Below are 9,392 nucleotides of genomic sequence, written 5' to 3'. Positions count from 1 at the left end.
TAAGCATGATGTCCCTTTCCAAGGGCTGGCCCCACCTGACAACATGCCCAAAGTATGTGAGATGGAACTTCAGAATCCTTGCCTTCAAAAACAACTGTGAGATATTATCTCACTCCAGCAACAATAGTAAAATTCAAGAGAGCAGCAAACAACAAGTGCTGGTGTGATAGTGGAGAATTTGGAAACCTTATCCACTGCTGGTGGGAGTGTAAAATGGTACAGCCACTATGGAAGGCAGTATGGCGCTTTCTCAAAAACTTGAAAATAGAAATACCATTTGACCCAACAATGCCACTACTGGGAATATACCCTAAAGAAAACAGAACTGCCATCTTAACAGATGTATACACATTCATGTTTATTGCTGCATTATTCTCAATAGCAAAGAAATGGAAGCCACTCAAGTGCCCACCAACAAATGAATGCATAGAAATACTATGGTATATTCACACAATGGAATATTACACAGCACTGAAAAATAATGAACTCATAAAACATTTGACAACATGGAGGACAGTATGCTGAGTGAAATGTCTCAGTCTCAAGAGGGCAAACAGTGCATAACACCACTGTTATGAAGCAGCACTGACATAGGTGGTTAGGAGGAGAATAGGAAAAGAGTAGATAGATAATGAACACTGTGTTGGAACAGATGAGGGAGAGAACTGTTTAAAAGGACTATATGATTAGGTGTTATATGTGAGACAATGGTCCAGAATAAGAGGTACATTGTAAAGAGGACTAGGAGAGGGGGAGGAGAAGGGAGGGAAGGAGGAAATTATGCAATGATTAATGAATAGTTAAAGAAAATGAACTGGGGGGAAGGAGGGGAAGGAAGGAAAATGTGCAAGGATGAATGAATGAAAATCCAACTTTTCTGAGAACTTTCATTAAAATTTCAATTTTTTAAAAAAAAACAAAAAAACCTCCCCAAAGTGCTAAAAAAAAAAAAACATTAAAAATCCTTGTCTCCAAGGAGCAATGTGGTTTGACTCCCTCATATTTGTTCTCTTGACGATCCATGATATGTTCAGTATTTTTCTCCAGAACCACAGCTCAAAGGCATTGATTCTTCTTCTCTCATCCTTGCTCGCTGTCCAGCTCTTAGATGCATAGCAAGTAATTGAGAAGACCATGATCTCGATCAGGTGCACCTTAGTCTCTAAACTGACAACATTGTTCCTTAGCACTCTAGAGAGGTCCTTGACAGCTAGTTTTCCCAATTTTAATTTCTTGAATAATTACAAATTTGCCCATTACATTGTTTTCTGTCTTGAATGATTACAAATTTGCCCATTACATCATTTAATTTCTACTTCTTTGGGTATTGACTGTAGATTCAAGGAAAATGAAATCTCGAACTACTTTAATCCTCTCTCCTCATAATTTATCATAGTGTTGTTTATTAGTTCAGTTGTAAGACTTCATTTTCCTTATTTTCTATGTAAATGAAAGGCTACAATCTCAGAGCCCCACAAGTAAGTTCTTCAAGTGCTCTTCATTTTCTGCAAGCGAGGTGGTGTTATCTGCATGTTGCAGGGTCAGCTCTTCTCCAATCCAGGTTCCACATTTTCATTTAAAGAGTCCACTCCTTGAACCGTTCAGTCGGCATACAGATTGAATAGATATCATGAACAGCTACAACCCTGACACACACCTTTTCTGATTTGCCACTGTGCAGCCTTTGCTTGTTCTGTTTGAAGCACTGTTTCTTGGTCAAGTACAGTTTCCACACGAGCACAGTTAAGTGTTCTGGGATTCCCGCTCTTCTCAAAGTCATTCATATCCACCATGGGTAGCCCTTGTGACTTTTGACAAACCAGTGGCATAGCACTCACACATCATCTCACAGCAACTCACACATCATCTCAGTACAGCAAACTGACAGACAAGTACTGTACCAATTAGAGCAATGTTCTCCTCAAACACAAGCAATGGACAATTTAATCTATAACTCTCATAGTAAATCAGCCTTCACACCAACCAAGAGTCCTAATTAGTTTAAACAATAGGCTGGCTCTCAGCCCAAAACTGATTATTAATTAACTAAAAAAGATTAAACAGTCCACACCTGTCTATTAATTAATCAAAAAGACCAAACAGCCCACAACTGACTGTTAATTAAATAAAAAAGACTAAACAAACCACAACTGACTGTTAATCAGATTAAAACAGCCTACTTTCCAGAATCCAACTGCTTCAAACCAGAGGCTCTCCAGGCCAAAACAACTTTTAGTCACAAAGTCCTGCCCACCTGATGCTAATTGTTTTAAACAATAATTAACTCAAAAAGACCAAACAACCCCCACCTGTCTGTTAAATAAAGAAAAAGACCAAATAGCCCCCACCTGACTGTTTATTAAAGAAAAAAGGTCAAGGAGCCCCCAACTGACTGTTAATTAAATAAAAACTACCTACCTTCCAGAATCCAATTGCTTCAAACAAAAGCATTGTTGGAGAAGCTCAATATCAGCAGTTAAAACTAGGCCAGGGGCGGACTGTGGTACAGATCATCAATTACTCATGAGAAAGTTCAAATTGAGGCTGGGAAAATGTAAAAGGAATCCATGAGAACCAAGATATGATCTTGAATCTATTCCATCTGAATTTTGAAATCATCTTAAGAATAGGTTTGAAGCATTGGACACCAGTAATCAAAGACAAAATGAGTTGTGGAGTGATATCAATGATATCATCATCTAAGAAGAGCACAAAATGTCATTACAAAGACAGAGGACAAAGGAAAAAACAAAATGGATGTCAGAAGAACTCTGAAAATTTTACTAGGGTATCAAGCAGCCAAAATGAAGGGGAAACATGCTGAAGTAAAAGAGCTGAAAAGATTTCAAAGGGCAGCTCAAGAGGACAATATATTATAATGGAATGTTCAGAGAGCTGGAATTAGAGAATAAAAAGGGAAGAACTCGCTCTGCGTTTCTCAAGCTGAGAAAAGGGAAAAATAAACTTAAGCCTTGAGTTGCAATATTAAAAGATGCTATGGGCATATTAAATTAAACAGGCCGCATCAAAAGAAGGTTGAGGAAATAGACAGAATCACTGTACTAAAAAGAACTGACTGACACTGAAAAATTTTGGAAAGTAGCATATAAACAGGAGCTAATGGTAATGAAGAGAAAGTGGAAGCTGCACTGAAAGCCTTGGCAAAAACTAAAGCCCCAGAATCGATGGGATACCAATTGACTCATTCCAGTTAACAGATGTGTCCTGGATGCACTCACCACTTTACGCCAGGAAATTTTGTTTCCATTCCCAAGAAAGGTAATCCAACAGGATGTGGAAACTATCAAACAATATCATTAATATCACATTCAAGAAAAATACTGCTGAAGATCATTCAAAACTTAGTACAAAATAAACCCCCAAAAAACAAAAAAAAAAAACCCCAAACTTGGTACATAGATAGGGAATTGCCAGAAGTTCAAGCAGGATTTAGAAGAGACTGTGGCACCAGGGATATCATTGCTGATGTCAGATAGATCCAGGGTGGAAGTAAAGAATAGCAGAAGACTGTCTATTTATGCTTAACTGACTATGCAAAGGCATTTGACTGTGTGGATCATAATAAGTTATGGCTAATGTTGAGAAGAATGGGACTCCCAGAGCACTTAATTGTGCTCATATGAAACCGAAACCTAGACCAGGAGGCTGTTGTGCAAACAGATTAAGGGAACACAACATGGTTTAAAATGAAGAAAGCAGTGTGCCAAGGTTGCATTCATTCATTCTCCATACCTAGTCAACTTATATGCTGAGCAAATTATTTGAGAAGCTGGACTCTATAAAGAGGAAGGTGGCATTAGGATCAGAGGGAGATCATCTGCATAACACAACCTTGCCTGCTGCAAGTGAGGAGGACTTGAAGCACTTGTCGCAGAAGATCAAGGAATGCAACCTGCAACATGGACTGCATCTTAGTGTCAAAAAAAATAAAGATTCTTACCACTGGACTGATAGGCAGCATCATGATAGATGAAGAAAAGATTGAAACTGTTAACAGTTTCATCTGACTTGGACCCACAATCAACATTCTTGGTACCAATAGTCAAGAAATCAGGGGATGTATTGCACTGGGAAAGTCTCCAATTTATTGAGGAGTAATAATGTCTGTTTGAGGACTGAGGTGCATCTGATTCAGGTCATGGTCTTTCTGATCCCTTGCTGTGCATCTGAGAGCTGGACAATAAATAAGGATGACAGAGGAAGAATTGATACCTTTGCACTGTGGTTTTTGAAGAAGAGCGCTGAATATTCTATGGATGACAAAAAACAAAAACAAAAAACCCAATATGTCTTGGAGAAAGTGCAGCTAGAGTGCTCTTTGGAGGCAAAGATGATGAGACTTTGGACATGTTGCCAGGAGGGGAGACCTTGGAGAAAGTCATGATGCTCGGAGAAGTGGAGAGTCGGCGAAGGAGAGGAAGACCCGCTCCTCCAGGTGGATTGACATGGTGAGCGCTACAATGGGCTCTAATGGGTCAGGCAGTGAGAGGATGGCACAGGGTAGAACAGGCTTCAGATCTGTTGTTCAAAGGGTCGCTATGGATTGGACTCGACTAGACAGCACCTAACAGCAATGACAATTTGATACTAAACATTTGATAAAGATTTTGTCAGAATTATATAGTCTACATATATGAATCATTTCAGACTTGATGGCACACAACAACAATATATGTTAGTTTGGGGAAAATTGAGATGTTTAAAAAAAATTGATGTCTTCCAATCTATGTTGTTGGTTTGGTGTACTGTAGAGTCTTAACCAACCCATAGCTGACTGTCTAGCGGGTTTTCAGAGGCAGTTAACTGTATGGGAGGAGATTGCCCATATATTTCCATTTAGTTATATTTTCTTTATTTCCAGTAATATTTTAAAATTTACTTCATTCAATTTGTAAGAACTTTCACTGGATTCATGCTAACATGTTTTTATGTTTTTCTCCCTTAAAATAGTATGTTTTTAAAATGTTTATTTACTAGTTTTTTAAGTGTTTATTTACTAGTTATTTGATCCTGGTATAAATGCAATTAATTTTTCTCTTTTTTTTTTGTATCTACAAATATTACTGAAGCCAACTAAACTAATTTCAACTCTGTATCTACAGACTGTGTTCTACGTACACAATCATATCTTTCTTTTGTTTTCTATAATTAATCTTTCTCTTGATTTACTGCTCTAGCAAGGATATCCAACATAATGCTGAAGTGAAGACCGCAGATACCTTTGTCATGTTTCTTATTCAAACGGAAAGCTTTCAACATTTTATTATAGCATATGCTATTTCTTGTAGGTTTTGCCAAGAAGCATTTTGAAGGTTAAAGAAGTTCCTGTTTGACTAATGGACCACGTGAACCCAGAGACCAAAAGCACTGAACAGAAGATTTGGAAGTGCAGGTAGAGAAGACAACACAAAATATTAGAACAGAATGTGTGAAGACGTGGAGTTCGAGAATAAAAAAGGCACTTCTCACTCCTTTGGAATTTCCCAAGCTGAAAGAACTGAAAAACAAATTGAAGCTTTGAGTTGTAATACTGAAAGATGCGTGGACAAAGTCCTGGATGGTCCAGGAAGCATCAAAATAAGATAGAAGGAGTACACAGAGTCACTGTACCAAAAAGAATTGGCCGACACTAATATACTACAGAAAGTACCATGTGAACAAGAGCCAGTGGTGATGAAGGAAGAAGTTCAAGCTGCACTGAAGACATTGGCAAAAAAAGAAATCCTCAGCAAGTGATGGAGTAGCAATGGACTTATTCCAAATAACACTTAAAGCCCTGGATGTGCCCACCAGTCTGTTCGCGGAAATTTGGGTGACAGCTACCCAGCCAACTGGCTGAAAGAGATCCCTATTTGCTCCTTCCCAAGAAAGGTGATCCAACCAAATGTGGAAACTATCGAACACTATCATTGATATCACATGAAGGCAAAATATTGCTGAAAATCATCCAAAACCGGCTCGAACAGTACATTGACAGAGAACTGCCGCAAGTTCAGGTTGGGTTTAGAAGAGGCTGTAGTACTAAGGATAGCATTGCTGATGTCAGATGGATCTTGGCTGAACACAGGGACTATAAAAAAAGTCTATTTGTGCTTTATTGACTATGGAAAGGCATTTGACCATGTGGATCATGACAAATTATGGCTGACACTGAGAAGAATGGGAATTCCAGTGCACCTAGACCAAGAAACTGGTCAAACAGAGCAAGGGAAAACGACCTAGTTTAAAATCAGGAGAAGTGTGCATCAAGGTTGTATCCTTTCTCCACTCCAATTCCATGTGTATGCTGAGCAAATCGTTAGAGAAGCTGGATTTTATGAAGATAAATGTAGCATCAGGATTGGAGGAAGATTCATGAAGAACCTGCATTATGCAGATGACACAACTTTGCTTGCTGAAAGTGAGGAGGATTTGAAGCTCTTGCTACAGAAGATCAAATACTACAGCCTTCAGTATGGATTACACCTCAACATCAAGAAAACAAAAATCCTTGCCACTAGGTCAGTAGGCCACCATGAAAAGATTGAGAGTGTCAGTGATTTCATCTTGTTTGTATCCATAATCAACGCCCTTGGTACCAGCAGTCAGGAGTGCAGAGATTTACAGCATTGGCACATCTACTCTCAGGGACCTTTCCAAAGTCCTGAAGAGCAATTATGTCATTTAAAAAGACTAAGATGTGCCTGATTCAAGCCACAGTCTTTCCAGTCCCTGTTACGCATCTGACATCTGGACAATGAATAAGGATGACAGGAGAAGCATCGGCACCTTTGAGCGTTGGTATGGAGAGGAGTGCCATTAACTGTCCAAGGAACAAACAGGCCTGAGATTGCCCATCCTCCTCCTGTGCTGTGGTGCCTTGGGGTTGACTGACCCCAGTTCACCACTGGCCACCAGAGCTCTGCGCTGCCTTACAGTACAACAAGAAGTAGATAACAGCCACGTGTTAAGATAGGGAAGGAAGAGCAGTAGACAATTAGGGGATGATTAACACGGTGTCACTAGGGGAATGGAGGACTTGGAGAGGTGGACCAACAGAAGGAGTGTGGTTACAGGGTGGCCATTGTAATGAATGCCCCAAACAAAATACGGTCAAGTGGAAAACCAATTTGCTCTGCAAATTTTCACTCAAACCGCAGCTCTGGTGGCCTAGTGACAAGAAGCTGGGCTGCAATCTCAAAGGCATGTGGTTCGAGGCCACCAATTGCTCCATGGGAGAAGGATGGGCAATCTCATCTTGTGTGATTAACTGTCTCTGGAAACCCGTCAGAAAGTCAGCTATCGGTTGGTTCTGACCCAGTGGTACACAATGACAACAACAAGCCGTGCCATTATGGGTCATTTCTTTGCTCATGAACTCTCACCCTCACAGGTACAGCCAAAGCCTTAAGAAATGACAATGATGTTTCTCTCCCCCCTCTCATCCTCGAGCTCAATCCAGTCAAGACATCTCTGTGGGGTCATGTGGTCCCAGCAGCTGCTTGTTTTTACTGTGAACACACTGTGTGTGGGTCCCTTTCTTGCACTTGTCCGAGCTCTCCACTTCCTGTGCCACCTGAAAAATGGACCAGGGCGGGATGCTTTGCCCCAGAATCTGAAGAAGCTATCAGGTACAGAAGTGCCTTCTTTGTGGTGAGAGGTTCAAGATGCAACAATTTGTGCTTTATTTGGGGAGGGACATTCTACTCTGCTCTGACCACTGAGTCCATAAAATTTTCCTTGAAGTGGCAGCTTCTGAGTGTCATGTATATCCCCCACCCTCCAGCATATATGTGTCTTACCAAGGCCTCTAGTTTGCTAGCATGACCCGTGTAATAGGTGGTGTCTTGACAGCATAGTTTTGGGTTTGGACTCATGCGTTCGGGTGAGGGTGGGGAGGCTGGTGGTGGGAGGTGAAAAGGTGTTAAATGAAGCTAGTACATCCCTGAGAAAACAGGAAATGACCGTTTTTGTCCTGCCCCACTGTTTTTGAGGTTCATCCCTAATTGGATTGGAAAAGCACATATTTGCTAAATCATTTGCCACATACTGTGAACCTGAAGCTTTATTAACCTGTACAAGTAACAATATGGCACCACAGCTGCGGTCTAGACTACTAAGGACGTCTGCATCAGTCTATCGTCGCCAGCAAGGATTCACTCCGTTTCTGCGGGGACTGGACGGATGATGACTTAAATGGAGATAAGGTAAGGATAGCCTTGAGAGATTTAAAGGTGTGATGTTCTTTATGATTGCCTTTCCCATTAGAACCCTTACGGCACAGATCAGAGATCCCACGTGAAGGTTACTTCAGCTTCAGGTCCATCGATTCCAATTATATGCTCCAGTGCTGGCCAGATGGGCACTGGGAGGTAGGTGGAACACCAGGGGAGCCACCGAGAGCTGGGTTCCAGCCAGGACTCTGTTTATTACCTGGTCTTGGTAGGTTCTTGCCCCAGCAGGAGAGCCTACTGATGCTTGAGTCTTCAAGACCAGTGCTAATTCAGATACTATGTCCAGTAGCCCTTGAAATGTCTTGAGAGAGTGTTTCCAGGAATCGGCAGCGGTGGGCGTGGACTCTGGCTTCCTCGCCGAGATGTTTTACCACATCTCCCTGGAGCACGAGATCTTGCTGCACCCGCGCTACTTCGCCCCCAACTTGCTCAACACCGTAAAGCAGAAGCTCTTCACCGAGGTGGAGGGGACCTGCACGGGGAAGTACGGCTTTGTCATTGCTGTCACCACCATCGACAACATCGGTGCGGGTGTGATCCAGCCAGGCGGAGGCTTTGTCCTGTATCCCGTGAAATACAAGGCCATTGTGTTCCGGCCCTTTAAAGGGGAGGTCGTGGATGCCATTGTCATGCAGGTCAATAAGGTTGGCCTCTTCACAGAAATCGGTCCCATGCCCTGCTTCATCTCTCAACATTCCATCCCATCGGAGATGGAGTTTGATCCCAACTCCAGCCCTCCCTGTTACAAGACAATGGATGAGGACATTGTGACGCAAAAGGAAGATGAAATCTGTTTGAAGATTGTGGGAACCCGGGTGGACAAGAATGACATTTTTGCTATTGGCTCCTTGATGGACGATTACCTGGGGCTTGTGAGTTGAGCCTGAGGCCTCCTACCTTGTGTGGCCCTGATTTAGCGCCTGTGACTGTCACACTCCCATGTCGTCCAGAGGCTACTTTTTGGCTGTGAAAAGCAAAGAAGTTTCCTTGTCCTCAGCAAACATCAGATTCTACCTCCTCTGTAGCTGGCTTTGTGTCACCCATAAAAGTCCTCATAAAAGATGAAAGAAAAAAAAAAGAAATGTCTTGATAGGCCCCTAATTGTCAAGTATGCACCTGAGTAAATAATCAAAAGACCCTTTGGAGAAAGATGAGGGG

At 41.6% G+C, this 9,392-nt stretch overlaps 1 pseudogene; it reads left to right on the top strand.

Moving 5' to 3' along the window:
• The first annotated feature begins 8,596 nt into the window (after positions 1-8,596).
• Positions 8,597-9,115, top strand: LOC102860783 (annotated as a pseudogene).
• Positions 9,116-9,392: the final 277 nt, after the last annotated feature.

Source organism: Elephantulus edwardii, unplaced genomic scaffold, assembly GCF_000299155.1.
Source record: "Elephantulus edwardii isolate Elephantulus edwardi_28Jun2011 unplaced genomic scaffold, EleEdw1.0 scaffold00415, whole genome shotgun sequence".
Classification (NCBI taxonomy): domain Eukaryota; kingdom Metazoa; phylum Chordata; class Mammalia; order Macroscelidea; family Macroscelididae; genus Elephantulus; species Elephantulus edwardii.
This window is presented reverse-complemented; position numbering and strand designations above follow the sequence as displayed.